The 17,798-nt window shown below is 33.6% G+C and overlaps 1 protein-coding gene across 1 annotated transcript in view; it reads right to left on the bottom strand.

Moving 5' to 3' along the window:
- Positions 1–17,798, bottom strand: part of LOC6502028 (protein no-on-transient A) — a 54,453-nt gene that overhangs the window by 28,879 nt on the left and 7,776 nt on the right. The gene's annotated exons all lie outside the window — the stretch shown is intronic.

The raw sequence follows: 17,798 nt of genomic DNA, 5'->3' as shown, positions 1-17,798 counted from the left end.
TATGCTCATATCGACTCAGAAAGTGATCCTGATAAAGAATATATATACTTTATAGGGTCGGATATGTCTCCTAGAAAGAAGTCCTATCTGTCTAACTTAAAAAACACCAAAGTTATGCCAAATCCGATCGTTCTATGACAGCTATAGAATATAGTCGGCCGATCCTTATGAAATTTTGTACATAAGATATTTTGGTCAAATATAACATGTGTGGAAAGTCCCAACCCTCTCACTTAAAAAACACCAAAGTTATGGCATTTCCGATCAATCAGTTATATGGCAGCTATAGGATATAGTCGACCGATCCCGGCCGTTCCGACTTATATACTGCCTGCAAAGGAAAGAAGGATGTGTGCAAAGTTTCAACTCGATAGCTTTAAAACTGAGAGACTAGTTTGCGTAGAAACAGACAGACGGACAGACGGACATGCTTATATCGACTCAGGAGGTGATCCTGATCAAGAATATATATACTTTATAGGGTCGGAGATGTCTCCTTCACTGCGTTGTACACTTTTGACCAAAATTATAATACCCTCTGCAAGGGTATAAAAATATTAGTGATCACTGATCAATAACGAATATCGATTATACGTAATTTCGAACTCTAGCAGCAGCAGAGGGCCGGCAGAATTACTTCGCCTGTTTTGTTTTGACGTTCAAAAGGCTAACATTACGGAATTATTTTTGTTTTTCGCCCGAACTTTGACATTACGTCCAGACGAGGCGGTGACATGAATTTTGGTACTGCTGGGTAGGTAAAGCTAAGTTTCACACGCGTCTACGTGAAGTTAATATCTTCACATATCAGACTGTACTATATCTTGAGTATGCGGATTATCATAAATAAAAGTTATACAAGATACAAGAAAAAACAAGAAAGGAAAGCTAACTTCGGTTGAAGTTAAAAGTTGTTGAAACTTGAAAGTTGAAACTTTGCACACATCCTTCTTTCCTTTAAATTCGGCGTTAGGTGGTCTTCTAACGTACTGTCGAGATCCTTTGCCACCATAAAGGACTATTTTCGACTCATCCGACCACAAGATGTTACGCCATTTTTCAGCTGACTAGTTGACATGGCTCTTTGCAAATTTCATTCTTGCGGCTATGTGCTTCTTGGTGTGGAATGGAATTTTCCGTGGAATGTGGGCTGTCAAATTTTGCTTCTTTAAAAGACGGCTTTTAGTTGGGATACTTGCGTCCAAGTTAAGCTCATCCTTAATTTCTTTGCAGCTTGCAAAAGGATGCTTTTTGGAGTACCTTGCAACTTGGGGTCGGCCGCGGGTTTCCGGCTTGGGTGAAAATTTTAGTGCATTTCGGATAATGGAAGCACCGCATCCAATAATTTTTTGTACTTCCTTGTACGTTTTCCCACTTGAAATCAAGTTTTTAATCAAATCACGCCGCTCAGACGTGCAGTGTTTGCTACGACCCATTGCTTCAAATTTTCGATCTTACACGTTAAAATTGTAGTTGCAATAAATCCTAAAGGGTTAAATACTTTTAAACCCTTATTTTAAGAATTACCTTTTTTTGCGCTCTGAGAAGATTAAAATGGCACACTCCTATTATTTTGATGAACGCAAAATGAAATTTGCTTACGAATTTGGGTAATTCTCAGAAAACGAAGATAGTATAATGAAAAAATAACGGTACCTCAGAACAAATTTGGAAAAAGAAATGAAATTGAAAAAAATGAACGCATAACATTGCTACAGAAGGGACAAGTGCATATGCAAAAGCACTCCTATTTGTTTGAAAACAGCTGTATATACTTTATTGGGTCGGAGATGTCTCCTTCCCTGCGTTGCACACTTTTGACTAAAATTATAATACCCTCTGCAAGGGTATAAAAAAAATTATTTACCACAAAATTGTATTTATTTTACCATTTAGAAGTTTGGAATACATAAGTTTTTGAATTTAAAAAGTTGTTTTTAATTTTTTAACGTAAGCTTAGGTATAATAAAAAAAAATTGTAAACAACAGGATAACTAGCAGTAGTTTATGATTCCGTTTCTTAAAAATTTTCGTAATGTAATGAATCAATTTTATTCTCATGATACTCTCGGTAAATTTCGTCAAACTTCTCTGCGGGTTATATTCGTAAAACATCACACGTCACGGGACTCCATGGACGTCCAGGATGATCCTTTCGTTTCGTATTGAAACTAACATATCCTGTAAGGGTAATTCAAAAATATTTTTTGATTTTTGGCAGAACACATCATTCAATTACTACTTTATTGTACCTTGTGTTGTCCGAAATTAAGGTCAATTGAAAAGCTGACAAGGAATCGTGCCAATCAATCTTTTGCACGAAATTTTAAGAAAGGAGCACGATTAAAAAGCACGACTTATTTTGACTGTAATATTCTAGTGATTTTGTAAATATAAATATGGTAATAATATTTAAGTGACAGATTATATTATAAAATATATATCGCAAATATCGGATATATTTGGCGGATATATATATAGCTTTTAATCATATTGAATAATAAATATCTGATTAAAATTAATAACCTGATTAATATAAAGTGTAATAAAGTATAATCTTCTATTTTTTTATATTTTAGCACAATCTTATTAAACTTCTAATAGGCCTTTGTTACAATAACTTCTGGACATCGTGTTATATTTTCAGATTATTCGCAAATGCCAACATTTTCAACTTGTTTTTTACGCCTGCGCACAAGTTTTCTGTGGCATTCAAGCTCTACCACTAATAAAAATTTATTTGTTTGTCCTCAAAAATGGGACCACAAACATTTATGTTTCCTTCGACTCATTATATTCTTAAACTTTTTAATGATAAGAACAATTTTTATCAGTAAAAATTTGTCAATATGTATTTAGCATAGCTTGCAAATAACTGTCGACCGTTTTTTTTCTTGTGCTCTCGTTGCGAGCACAACCGAAAAAGTTCATACTCTTTCGCTCTCGCTCTGAGCAAGAGACTTTTGCTATCATTATTTCTGTTTCCTGTTGAGCGTTTTCGTTGAGCTCTTTTTATTTCGGTCGTTCGATGAGCAGTGCGTAAAGAGTGGACAGAGAAACGATCGCACAAAGAGGTCAGCAAAAGACCGATTGACCGAAAAACTCAACGCAAACGGTCTTTACATTTACTTTCGTTGTTGTTGCAATTAATGTATTTCCTGTGCAAAACGAACGCTTGTGAATGTATACCAATACATATGCATAGAAATAAAAAGAACAATTTAATTTTATTTTCAAATATTTTTGTTAACAAGTTTCATTTTGATTCCATGTTCCATATAACATAATGCTACCAAACAGAAAACAAAATCTTCACACACTTAATTCACGATTGCAATTAAACGTTTAACGATTTGCTTGCCTATGCGTGTTAATGTAAACCAATGCATACGCAAAAGATTTTTTGCTGCACCGAACACGACAAAACGGTCTTGGAACAACCGAAACAAAACAGAATAGAAAACAAGAAAGGAAAGCTAACTTCGAGCGGAGCCGAAGTTGATATACCCTTGCAGTTCAGTCGCAGTCCGCTAGGTGGCGCCACGCATCTTATATTATAAGATATATAGCGGATCGTATATACTCGGCCGATCCTTATGAAATTTGGCATATTGAATTATTTTGTCCAAAGAGTAATCTGTACCAAGTCCCATCTTTCTAACTTAAAAACACCAAAGTTATGCCAATTCCGATCGTTGTATGACAGCTATAGGATATAGTCGGTCGATCCTTATGAAATTTTGTACATAAGATATGTTGGTCAAATAAAGTGGAAAGTCCCAACCCTCTATCTTAAAAAACAACGAAGTTATGGCATTTCCGATCAATCAGTTATATGGCAGCTATAGGATATAGTCGACCGATCCCGGCCGTTCCGATTTATATACTACCTGCAAGGAAAAAAAGGATGTGTGCAAAGTTTCAACTCGATAGCTTCAAAACTGAGAGACTAGTTTGCGTAGAAACCGACAGACAGACAGACAGACGGACAGCCAGACAGACGGACATGCTCATATCGACTCAGGAGGTGATCCTGATCAAGAATATATATACTTTATAGGGTCGGAGATGTCTCCTTCACTGCGTTGCACACTTTTGACCAAAATTATAATACCCTCTGCAAGGGTATAAAAAACACAACAAAGGAAAGCAAACTTCGGGTGGAGCCGAAGTTGATATACCCTTCCAGTTAGTTAGCAGCTTATATTATTATATATATATCGGATCGTATATAGTTGGCCGATCCTTGTGAGAATTTCACCATCGAAGCAAGTTTCTAATAAAAAATATTAGAAACAGCCTCAGAGCACATTTAAAAATAGCAAGGTTGTGCCATTCCCGATCGTTCAGTTATATGGCAGCTATACGACATAGTCGGCCGATCCTTATAAAATTTAGCAGATCGGAGTAGATTGCCCAAAATGGACTCAAAATGGTCCCATTCTAGCTTAAAAAACATGAAAGTTATGCCAATTCCGATTGTTAAGTTATTTGACAGCTATAGGATATAGTCGGCTGAACCTTATGAAGTTTGGCAAATCGGATAACTTTTTCCAAAATGGAATCTGTATCAAGTCTCATTTTTCTTATTTAAAAAGCACCAAAGTTATGACAATTTCGATCGTTCTACGACAGCTGTAGAATATGGTCGACCGATCCTTAATTTCTACATATTGAAATGGTCTAGATACGATATTTTAGTCAAATATAACATGTGTAAAAAGTCCCAACCCTCTAATTTAAAAAACATCAGAGTTATGGCATTTCCAATTAATATGGCAGCTATAGGATCTAGTCGACCAATTCCAGCCGTTCTAACTTATATACTACCTGCAAAGAAGGATGTGTGCAAAGTTTTAACTCGATATCTTTAAATCTAAGAGACTGAGGAAGAAAAATACAACGATACAAATCAATTAAACAAATTTCTTTTCTCTCAGTGGACGTTATTTAAAAAACAAAACTTTGTAATTGAAAGAAAAAATTTGTTTTTCCTTTTCAAAGAAACGGCTTTAAAAAGACAGTAAACAAAAAAATTTTGCATGGTACTTTTAACTTTGAACAAGTTAATCAAGTGTAATCAAATGTAATAATTGTTCAATAAATGTTTTATTAGGGTAATGAAGAATTTTATTTCAATAAGAAATTTTATTTTTTTTTACATTGGCTGATTACACAGGCCAACAGCAAAAAATCTCCACACATAATTTCACCTGCTCCACAACCTTTAAGCTCCCCTGAACCAAAATCCAGAACAAACATAGGTTCTATCACCCACAGTTTCCGCGGTAATGTATGTGTACCAAGTAAAATTAAAGAATGGTATCTAGCAGTTACCATATTTAAACAAGAAAGGCAAGCTAACGTCGGACGGAGCCGAAGTTTATATACCCTTGCAGTTGAGTCGCAGTCCGCTAGGTGGCGCCACCTATATAATTGGCCGATCCTTATGAAATTTGGCATATCGAATTATTTTGACAAAAGAGAAACCCAAAACAAAACTTTTTGTACTTGAACGAGAAAATATGTTTTTCCTTTTCAGCCATGACTTTTTGAAAATATGAGATTAAAAACTCAAATTTATTTTTCAAAAATTTGTTATATAATAGAACATTATATCAGGAATATCCTGTAAAAGTTTCATGTCGATCGGACTAAAACTTGCTGAGATACCGATTATCTAATTACTTTCTATCTATATACTTTCAATTGCTGTTAAAACTTTAGACGCGTTTTTCTCAAAACAACTTTATCAAGTCGGTGCGTAACGAAACTCAAAAAGTAATGCTCGGATCTAAATAAAATTTTTCACACATCTTTTATACAACAAATACTTGCGTATGAATGATCGCATTTATTTAAAAAACTTATTTTTCTTTATTTATTTTACCATTTTTTCAGGTAATAATGGGCTGATTTCTATACCATTGCAGAGAGTATTATAATTTTGGTCAAAAGTGTGCAACGCAGTGAAGGAGACATCTCCGACCCTATAAAGTATATATATTCTTGATCAGGATCACCTCCTGAGTCGATATGAGCATGTCCGTCTGTCTCTCAGTTTTGGAGCTATCGAGTTCAAACTTTGCACACATCCTTCTTTCCTTGCAGGCAGTATATAAGTCAGAACGGCCGGGATCGGTCGACTATATCCTATAGCTGCCATATAACTGATTGATCGGAAATGCCATAACTTTGGTTTTTTTTTTTGTTAGAGGGTTGGGACTTTCCACACATGTTATACTTGACCAAAATATCTTATGTACAAAATTTCATAAGGATCGGCAGACTATATCCTATAGCTGTCATAGAACGATCGAAATTGGCATTACTTTGGTGTTTTTTAAGTTAGAAAGATGGGATTTGGTACAGATTCTATTTTGGGAAGAGCAATCTGATTTGTCGAATTTTGTAAGGATCGGCTGACTATATCCTATCGCTGCCATATAACTGATTGATCGAAAATGCTATAACTTCGTTGTTTTTCAAGTTAGAAGCATGGGAGTTTCAATTGATTCATCTTTTGGCAAAACAATTCAATTTGCCAAATTTCATAAGGATCGGCCAACTATATACGATCCGCTATATATCTAATAATATAAGATGCGTGGCGCCACCTAGCGGACTGCAACTCAACTGCAAGGGTATATAAACTTCGGCTCCGCCCGAAGTTAGCTTTCCTTTCTTGTTTTTTCATTAAAACTATATATTCAGCTATGGCCGTAGGACGTTTTCTGGCAGCCATAAAAAGAAGCACAAATTTATCCATTTTATTGCACCTTTTGCAATAATTTTTAATTTAAAATAAAATAATTTTTGTTTATACATTATAAAAAACCAAATTAACTTTAACTATTTAAAAAAAAAAAATTTTAATTTATTTTAAACTTTTAATTTTTTTTCTTATTTTCAGTACTTTAAATTTGAAGTTTTAGTAAAAAATAAAAAATACCTAAGACTCATTAATAAGCAAACAAAAAGCAGAGCAAGTTGTTTGTTTTTTTTACTAAAATTTCCCTTGCCCTGGTAAGAAAGTGGCGGCTGGTTGCAGAAAGCATCTTTTAACTTGCCATGCGAGCCTAAATTGACGCGGTAGGTGAAAATGCAGCCACGCCAATATAAAAGCTAGAGAAAGATTGACGCAGATGAGAGAATGGCTACGATCGCCATTTCTGCTTGCAAAAAATACGTCTGACGAGCATCAGGTTCGACTGGGAGGTCCACGGCAGTAAAGCATCCAGTATCCAGTAATCTTGACCTGGCGACCTTGAAGCAAGGTTGGGCCTGACTCTGGGAATCCCTATAGCAAATCGGGATAATCTGTATTGGTTATTTTGAGGAGAATTGGAAGCAAGCACCAGATACCTAAGAGAGTTGGTTGGCCCAATGATAAAAAGAATTTTTTTTGTTAACAGGCCATAAAATTAACCATAGAACCTATTTTAAATGTGACAGGCACCGCAACCAGCAATCTCTCATACGACTTCCGTGTGAGCGTCATTCATTCACTTGTACCTTGCAACCAAGATCGCTGTAATCTTAATGGGAAGTTCGAACGGGAGGACTCCCTATCGTTAGTTTAACCACTAACCATAAAACATGTAAACTTCTCATTTCATACAACGAAAATGGACGCAAAAATTTCTTGCGACAGGCCCCCGGAGGCCCCAGAGAGAATTTTACTCTCATTTTACGCTCATAATCTCATTGAATTTTTTTAGTTGTTCAGTCGCAGAGATGCGCATCGTCAAGAAGGTTCTTCCGCTGTTAAACTGATTTTTATATGTATGCGTGCTCACACATTTACATACACGGTTTCATGTTGCTAAATGCATGCTAAATGCCTGAAAAGGTTAATGTAAAGTTAAATGTAAACACACTCTTAAAAAAAAAAAAAAAAAAAAAAATTACTTAAATACATACAGTGATGGAAAAAATAATATAAACGAATATTACTATTTCACTTAGTAGGATCTTAAAAACTATATGAACGCATCCGTAACGAGTCGCACCATTCGCAATAGGTTGATTGAGCGAGGTTTGAAAGCGCATTAAACAAGAAGACTTCCTTTTTTGAGCAAGAGGTATATCGAAAGGCGACTATGCTTTCCAAAAACCAACAGACCCGCCAGAACTGGACAAATGTCCTTTGGTCCGATGAGACAAAGATTGATTTGTTTGGATCTAATGGTCATGGAACTCGATCCAAAATACACCAAAAGACGAGCAAACACGGAGGTGGCAATATAATTCTATGGGGATGTTTCTCTGCTTCAGGTTTTGGTCCATTTTATTGGGTACAAACAAGGCAATATGTGTACTACAGACTATGTAAACATAATGAAGGACGTTATGCCGATAAAGGAAGTGCCTTTGAAGTGGGAATTTATGCAGAATAACGATCCTAAACACACAACCAAGCTTGCGAAAGAGTGGTTTCAGGATAAAGAAGTCGCCCTTATGGATTGGCCAGCTCAGTTACCCGATTTAAACTCTATTGAGCATTTTTGGGGCATCCTTAGAAAGCGTTTAAATGGGTTTCAACCAAAAAACTAAGGAGCATTTCTGGGAAAAAGTCCAGGAAGAGTGGCACTGCATTGAGCTCCAATCGAGTGGAGTTTTATGCCTCGCAGGTGTGCTTAAGTTTTGAAAAACCATGGTAACATAAAATTTAACTTAAGTATAATTTTTTAGCTAAATGAATAAAAGATTTTTGTTTTCTAATATGTAAGATAGATGTACATATATTTATCAAAGAAAAATTAATATTTCCACTCATTTACCTTGTTCCTTAATAAAAATACGTATTTGTGTCTGTCATTTTTTCCATCACTGTATAAGGCTAAGTTTGACAGAAGGCTGCATAAAATTGGCAGCTTCACTTATCAGATTATTTGTATCTAGATTCTAGACTCTAGAATCTAGAGTGTAAAAATTATGTTAGATATAAAAAATGTATCAAACGTTGCGTCAACTTAAGGTTTTTAAACGCAAATAAAAACAAGAAAGGAAAGCTAACTTCGGGAGGAGCCGAAGTTGATATACCCTTGCAGTTCAGTCGCAGTCCGCTAGGTGGCGCCACGCATCTTATATTATTAGATATATAGAAAATCGTATATAGTCGGCCGATCCTTATGAAATTTGGCAAATCAGATTATTTTGTCCAAAATATAATCTGTACCAAGTCCCATCTTTCTAACTTAAAAAACAACAAAGTTATGCCAATTCCGATCGTTGTATGACAGCTATAGGATATAGTCGGCCGATCCTTATGAAATTTTGTACACAAGATATATTGGTCAAATATAACATGTGAGGAAAGTCCCAACCCTCTAACTTAAAAAACACCAAAGTTATGGCATTTCCGATCAATCAGTTATATGGCAGCTATAGGATATAGTCGACCGATCCCTGCCGTTCCGACTTATATACTGCCTGCAAAGGAAAGAAGGGTGTGTGCAAAGTTTCAACTCGATAGCTTTAAAACTGAGAGACTAGTTTGCGTAGAAACAGACAGACGGACAGACGGACATGCTCATATCGACTCAGGAGGTGATCCTGATCAAGAATATATATACTTTATAGGGTCGGAGATGTCTCCTTCACTGCGTTGCACACTTTTGACCAAAATTATAATACCCTCTGCAAGGGTATAACAAGAAAGGAAAGCTAACTTCGGGCGGAGCCGAAGTTAATATACCATTGCAGTTAAGATTATTCCATTTCCGATCGTTCAGATATATGGCGTCTATAGGATATAGTCGGCCGATTCTAATGAAATTTTACAAATCAGATTATTTTTCCCAAAATGGAATCTGTACCAAGTCCCATCTTTCAAACTTAAAAAACACCAAAGTTATGCCAATTCCTTATTCCGGTCGATCCTTATGAATTCTTGCACATAAGATATTTTGGCCAAATATAACATGTGTGGAAAGTTCCAACCATCTAACACTATAGTTATGGCATTTCGCACCAATCAGTTATAGGTTACAATTGACCGATCCCGTTCCGACTTAAATAATACCTGCAAGGAAAAGAATTATAATTTTGTCAAAAGTGTGCAACGCAGTGAAGGAGACATCTCCGACCCTATAAAGTATATATATTCTTGATCAGGATCACCTCCTGAGTCGATATGAGCATGTCCGTCTGTTCGTCTGTACGTCTGTCCGTCTGTCTGTTTCTACGCAAACTAGTCTCTCAGTTTTAAAGCTATCGAGTTGAAACTTTGCACACACCCTTCTTTCCTTTGCAGGCAGTATATAAGTCGGAACGGCCGGGATCGGTCGACTATATCCTATAGCTGTCATATAACTGATTGCTCGGAAATGCTATAACTTCGTTGTTTTTCAAGTTAGAAGCATGGGAGTTTCAATGGATTCCTCTTTTGGCAAAATAATTCGATATTCGAATTCCTATAGCTGTCATATAACTGATTGATCGGAAATGCTATAACTTCGTTGTTTTTCAAGTTAGAAGCATGGGAGTTTCAATGGATTCCTTTTTTGGCAAAATAATTCGATATGCCAAATTTCATAAGGATCGGTCGACTATATACGATCCGCTATATATCTAATAATATAAGATGCGTGGCGCCACCTAGCGGACTGCGACTCAACTGCAAGGGTATATCAACTTCGGCCCCGCCCGAAGTTAGCTTTCCTTTCTTGTTTTTGTTTTAAGGGGGTATGCGCAGTTGGAGCGCCAAAAAATAGACATTTTTCCCGAATTTTTTTTGTCTGAAAAACACGGGTCGCGGTGACCAAGACTGTGGAAATCTGGATCGTTTGAAATCAAAAAATTAAACGGATTTATATTTATTGAAAGTTTATCTAGTACTTAATCGATGGATATTAAAAAAAAAATATTCGACAAAATGGCGACCTATCAAAGTTGAAAAATCGTTTTTCGTTAAAAAAAGCGGTAGTTTTTCAGCTGTAAAAAAAAAAGTTGTGCATAAAAAAATCAATCCTTCGATTAAGTACTAGATTAATATGTTTTAAAAAAGCATGCTAAATTTCAAGACAATCGGGTCACTAGTTTTCGAGTAAGAGTGGTCATCGACTTCAAAAACGTAGTTTTGACGGACGCTCCTACCTTTAAACATGTGTATCTCAATGAATTTTCACCGGATCATTTCAACACCGGATCATTTCAATTTTGTAAACACATTTCTAAATAAGAAAATGCAAAAAAAAAAATTCGATTTTTTGAAAATTACAAGTACGCATGCCCCCTTAATTGACTAAAAATAAATAAAAAGCAAAAATTGTCGCTTTGACATTTCGACAGGATTCGAACCGTCGAGTGGAATGTTGGGAACCGCACCCACTATCCACGAAGAAAGTTTAAGTAATGTGTCTAAAACTAAAAAAATAAACTTCAAGGGTTAAATAACTTGGGCTGAGGCCAAAGTTAGTTTTTCTTCGTTTTTTTTTTTGACTACACATAAAATTGGTTTTCGGTTTTAGCTCGACTCTACATTGACATTCATTACTAGGTGAAATATAACCCAGATATATTAATCAATTTTTATATGTTTTTGTTTTCACAAAACATATGTGTTGTGCAAAACACATGTTTTGTGAAAACAACTAACATATTTATGTGTTTCTGGTTTGGTTCTGCTATGTGCACCCCTTTTTTAGACTCTTTAATACTAGAATCTTGTTCAAGACGAATAATTTTATGGATGGCGCTGTTCCCGAAACATAATGTTCCAAGTTCCTCCAAACAATTTTCGAAAACTTCAAAAATTGCATTTTCCGTAAATATTTGAAAGTATATAATATAGAATTCGTCCCCAGCAGAGAGATGAGCGCCGACAGCAGATGCGAGCGCCTACGGAACTTCCATCGCCTTTTTCTTGAAACTACCGTTTTTCAACTGGGCGAAACTCTCATTTAGAAAATTTTGCACTTATATGAATATGAATATGGTAAACGAAACGCCATTTTCCTCTTAAAATGTCTCAAGAACAGTGGAAAGCGAAAAATACAGTATTTGTTTCTTAATCTTGGGCTCTCAAGACAGGCCAAATGATCTCTCACTAATCAGCACTGAAGCAGAATTTCTGGTCCTATACTCGCGAGATGGGAAAATGAGATTTTGTCCACAACTGCTCTAGAACGACAAATATTTTTGATTATAACAAAAAAAAATTTTGTATTTGTAAAAAAATAGTCAAATAATTAAAAAGTCCTGCGTCTTCTTATTTTTGAATAAACAAATTTCATTATTGTTTCAACCATAGAATTAAATGCTTATGCTTATTCTTATGTGATGCAGAATAAGCAACCGTTTGTAATTTTGTTTGAAGATGATTCACTGTTGAGTTATCGATTCGCTCACCAATAAAGCGGAAGTGTTTCTGGCACCATTAAACAGCCGCCACTAAAAAAATTTTTTTTTTTCAAATTTTATTTGGATATATTTAACGCAATTACACGGCCTACATAATTCAATATATGGTCAAATTTTATGAATTACTTTTCTTGGGTGTACCGCGGAAACTGTGGGTGGGTTCAGGGGGTCCCAAGGTTATGAAGCAAGGGAAATTATGCGTGGAGTAAAAAACAAAATTGGATTTTGTCAGTCTGTTATTGGTATCTTAACAATTTGTCAAGCTCAGAGGTGTCTAAAATTTCATCAAAATAAGAAGGAACCAGCACACTATTCTATTCTGTTCACTTCTATATATTCTGTGCACTTCTGTCCATAATATGTAACTCAAAGAAACATTTTTCGAATATTTATATTCCAGTCACTTGTTGGAAGGTTCCTGTTGTAGGATTTATCATAATGTGTCAATCGGTTGCACGAAAATTAGAAACGTGAACGTTTAGAAATCGTGAGGTACTTCTACTCACCCGGTAAGCTGCAAGTTTTTCAAAATAATTCTAATTATCCCTTCAATATTATATCTTTTAATATATATACTGCATACAATTACAACACATTAATCCGAAACAGAGGGTTTATTGATGTATTCATATGGAAAACAATTTTTTTAGTGGATAATTAGAAAAAATAAAATTTAAATCTAAGACTTATATTGAAATCCTATTCTCCTAGATTACCACACTTTATATATTTTTTCTTTTTAGACTTCTACTTATTCGTAACATTCTACTCTTAGTTTACAAGGGTATATTGTACAGTCTATATTATGTTATAGGGAGAAGGAATCATCTCCGTCCCCAAAGTATATATATATGTATGCTTGATCAGCATCAACAGCAGAGCCGATAAAGTCATGACCGTCTCTCTGTCCAAAGGTTTATATGAATGATATATATAAGACTATAAGCAATACAGACTATAAGCATTTTTAGGTTATGTAGACATTTCGTATTTGGCACCTCCTATAATACCCAAGCAGTAAAAAGATGTTGAAAAAGTTTTGATGCCAAACTATTTTCCCATATATATCTAGGAAAACATATTCAGTCAAATCTGCACATTTTAAGATAAGTTAAAGATAGTTTACTCGGTTTCTGCTAATAGCTTCTAATAGCTTCAAAACTCTAGATTAGCTTGCGTAGAATCTCAAAAACAGACATTTTCACGATATCCTGATCAAGAAAATATATAATTTTTGCTTGATCTCACGGTGCCAGCCTCATGCGACGTATCCATTCTTCTCAGCAGCTTCTTGTAACAAAATCTGTCGAGCGGTGACCAGATTATTGATCAAAAATATAAAAATGACCTGTCGCTAACCAGCTAGAACATACATTCCTAAAACGCTCAACATGTCAATTTTAAATTATCAGTTTATTAGTTTATTATAAAGCATGGGTCAACAAATTTACATTTTATATTGAAAACGTTTTAAATTAGAAAAAAAAATTAGTTATAAATATATTTTCAAAAATACAAATTCTGAAAAAATTTTTCAATTTTAGTTCAATGCAAAAATTTTCGAAAAAATCTGGCAATCCTCCAAATTTATTTTTTTTTAGGCAAACAAAGAATTTTTATTTATTTTTTGTCACATCCATTAAAAAAAAAGTCCGCAATGCTGCGGTTTTTTGCCAGGTCCACCTTATATTTAATCGCCATGACGGCTACAACGTTAAATCCAAAAGAGTTGAAAGAAAGGCCGAAAAAGATTTTATTGTTTCGAAAATTTTGTATAAATTAAGAAAACCATTTCGAACTTTTTCAAAAAATATCAGTCCAGTGTAAGTTTTTACTGAACATCACAAATATTTCTAAACCTTTCATCTCTTTACAAGGTGGTGAACCAATATCTGCAATATACTGTTTAACTGCTAATTAAAATAATTATTTTTTTATTTTATTCTATACAAATAAATAAAAAATTTGTGTTTCGCCATGAAGAGGGTTATCATACTGATTGATCGAAACAGTACCGAATTATTTATAAAATGAATATTGTCCCAATAAACTCGTCCTTATACTCAGAGTAGGTGTCAACTATTTTCTTTTGTAATCAAATCTTATCTAAGATCCTAAAGTTTGAAACAGTTTTTAACGTACATATTGCAGAAATTCGCAAAATAGTTCCCAAAACAGCAAAATATGCAGATAGTCCCAAATTTCATCAATATTATAAATATTAAGCTGAAAAAGTAACAACATGTTATTGATATATTTGGAGACCTATTAAAGAAGCAAAGAAACGTTAAATCAAGCGGCATAGAGCACGAGACAGTAGAAGTTCCAGGCAGTTTTTATCAATGTAGCCAATTTTTTCTTAAGGTGTATGTTAAGTTGGTCTCGGTTTTACAAATTAAAAATATGTTGCGATTTTTACTTTCGCAGAATATTTATACAATTTTTATAGGATCAGATATTACATTTTTATAGACAGATATAAGATTTATAAGAAAAATAAAAAACTTAGGATAATCATGTAATTAGGTTAAAAAAAATGAGAATCAAATATCTTGCTTTTCCTGAATTGTTAAATATAATTAAGATTAAGTATAAGACATAATTGATGTATGTATATAATAAAGGCTATTAATAATTTTATAAGAATTTTTTTACAGAAACTTGATTTTGACATTTTAAAAATAAAATGTTTTCTAAATATTTTAGATTTTAAAATGATGTTTTTATCAAAATATCAGCTGTAGAACGCTTTTCCTTCTTCGTCGCTAAGAAATTAAATATATATATATATATATATATTGTTTCCAATTTTAATTAGCATTAATCATACTAATTATGCTATTGGGAATACTCTTCACCAAGTGATTAGCTATTTTCGGGTGGAATCTAGTTCCTCTTAGCCTGCACTGGTCTTACCCGCGCAACGGTTAGGCTTAAAAAGATTTACAAATTTTTAACGGTTTTGCCAGTTAAAACGCTCTGAGAAAAAAATGGGTTGGGACGCATCTAAACTGCATTAAAGACATTTTTCCCACTTTTGGACATTTTTTTTACACGGTTGAGAATGTTGTTTTAAATGATGAAATTTTATGATGACTATTTAAAAACGAACGCAACCTTTTCTTTTTTACAGCACTTTTTTTTAAATTTGAATAACGGTTTTTTGACCAAAAATAAAATTTAGGGGGCAGGATGGTTTCCGAGGCTGGATAAATCAGATTTTTGCGATTTTTTTTTCATTTCTGAGTGAATATTATTATTAAATTTTTTTACACGATACTTGGCTACATTTGGAGAGTATCTTGGAATTTTTATGTTAAGAAATAATTATTATTTATCCCGTGACGGGCAGTCGACCGAAGTCGCTTCAAAAAATTGTTATCTTGCGGTGCCTAAGACAACTAACCTTACAGTGTTATCGGAAATAAAAAAAATTGAATTTATTTACTTAAAATATTAGTTTTTTGTGCGGATGAAATAATAGTAAAAAAATAGTAAAAATATAAAAAAAAATAGTAACATAAATAAATAAAAATAAATTTTTTAAATAAATGCGATCGTTTATCCGCAAGTATTTATTGTATAAAAGATGTGTGAAAAATTTTATTTAGATCCGAGCATTACTTTTTGAGTTACGTTACGCACCGACTTGAAAAAGTTGTTTTAAGAAAAACGCATCTAAAGTTTTAACAGCAATTAAAGGTATATAGATAGAAAGTAACTAGAAAATCGGTATCTCAGCGAGTTTTAGTCTGATCGGCATGAAACTTTCATAGGATATTCCAGATTCTATTATATAAAAAATTTTTTTTAAGTCTCAAACCATCCTGCTCTTGTAAGCGATAACAAAAATTAATTTCGACCTGAACAATGGGCCGGAATTATTCTCAAATAGAAGCTGCGATGCAGTTAAAAAGATAAAACTCGACTTTTAGCTATGAATCGCAGCTACGGACGGCAGTGTTCCCAGTGAAGGCACTTCACTTTTTACCTTCTGTCTTATATTTAAATATGAAATAAAGTGTATTACAAATTTTAAAACATTACTGTACCAGAGAAAAAAATCTAAAAAGTGTAAAGCAGGTTATTCGATTAGTCATATCTTGTTCATAAACAATAAAATTATTCTTTTTGTCTCTTTACAAAACATTGTTTAGACAGGTCTATAGTAAGTTGAGAAAGTTTAGAAATTTCAAAACTCTACCTAAAAAAAATTTTGAGAACTTACAGAACTAGATTGCTCGAAAACTGACTTATCACCTTTATCATACAATAAAACAACAATCCACTGAACATTGTTCCCTAATAATAATACCTTAAAGAAATAGAAATTTTGTTCTAATTTAAATAAAAATGTATTTTCCAATCTAATTTTTTGTTCGAAATAACTTATAAATAATTGTATATTGCTGTTATAATTGTATAGTAGCTTACCTACTATATCCTAAAACCAATACGTCTTTGAGTAGCTTGAAGTTTTAAAATCCGATCCTTAAATTCGCTAACAAAAATATTTAATTTCTATATGTGTAAAATTTACATGTGTAAAATTTAACCTTACAAAATAAATTAAATATAAATACAAACAAAAAGTATTTACACACTTAATGGAAGTTCCAAAACAAGATAGATATTTGAAGAGCAACACGGTTTTAAAGATGGCAGTAGGTCATCATCCTACTTGGCTCCAAGCCGCTTGTGAGAAGTCACAAGGCCTTAAAATCCGATCAAAGTATGTATTAAAAGCTGTAAAAAGAAAATACCCACTATGCAGGCAAGTTATATTTGAAAATGTATTCAGTTTTATATGAATGTCAAATAGATTCCATAGACACAATCGCGTCAAGAAAAATGGTCAGAACGTTGATTTGTGATTAGGGGAAAATAAATCTGCTAGTTTCCGTAGGTAAGTTTCTAATATATGGGTTCTAAAATGTAAGTTTTGGGAAAAGAGCTCGGATAAAACATTTGGAAATAGTAAAACCTTCTCCAGTTTAAACTTTGACAGCGTCATAATTATTTTCACAAAGTCGATTTACGAATAGGCGTAAAAATTCGACAGTATATACGGTACTAAAATATTATGTTTTTAGTATCCTGTTACATGTGGAAACCGATTTTTATTATAAAATCCGAAGCATATACGTTGTAAGTTTAAAGCAAATAATTGCATGAAGTTGTGTATAATCAAGGCTTAAAATTAAAATATGTGCAAGAACATTGATTGAACATTGAAAAGGGTAGCGCCAAGAAAATCTTCCTCCAAAGAGTCATAAACACAATTCGAATAAATAGTTTTTCTAGTCATCTATAAACTTTCTATATTTGTAAAGACGCATAAATCTAGTTTTGCTGGAAAATGACAAATTGTAATATGTATGAAACTGGAAATTTAAATTGAAAATTAATTCGTAAGTTCAAAACGGAAAGAC

Source organism: Drosophila ananassae, chromosome XR, assembly GCF_017639315.1.
Source record: "Drosophila ananassae strain 14024-0371.13 chromosome XR, ASM1763931v2, whole genome shotgun sequence".
NCBI lineage: Eukaryota > Metazoa > Arthropoda > Insecta > Diptera > Drosophilidae > Drosophila > Drosophila ananassae.
This window is presented reverse-complemented; position numbering and strand designations above follow the sequence as displayed.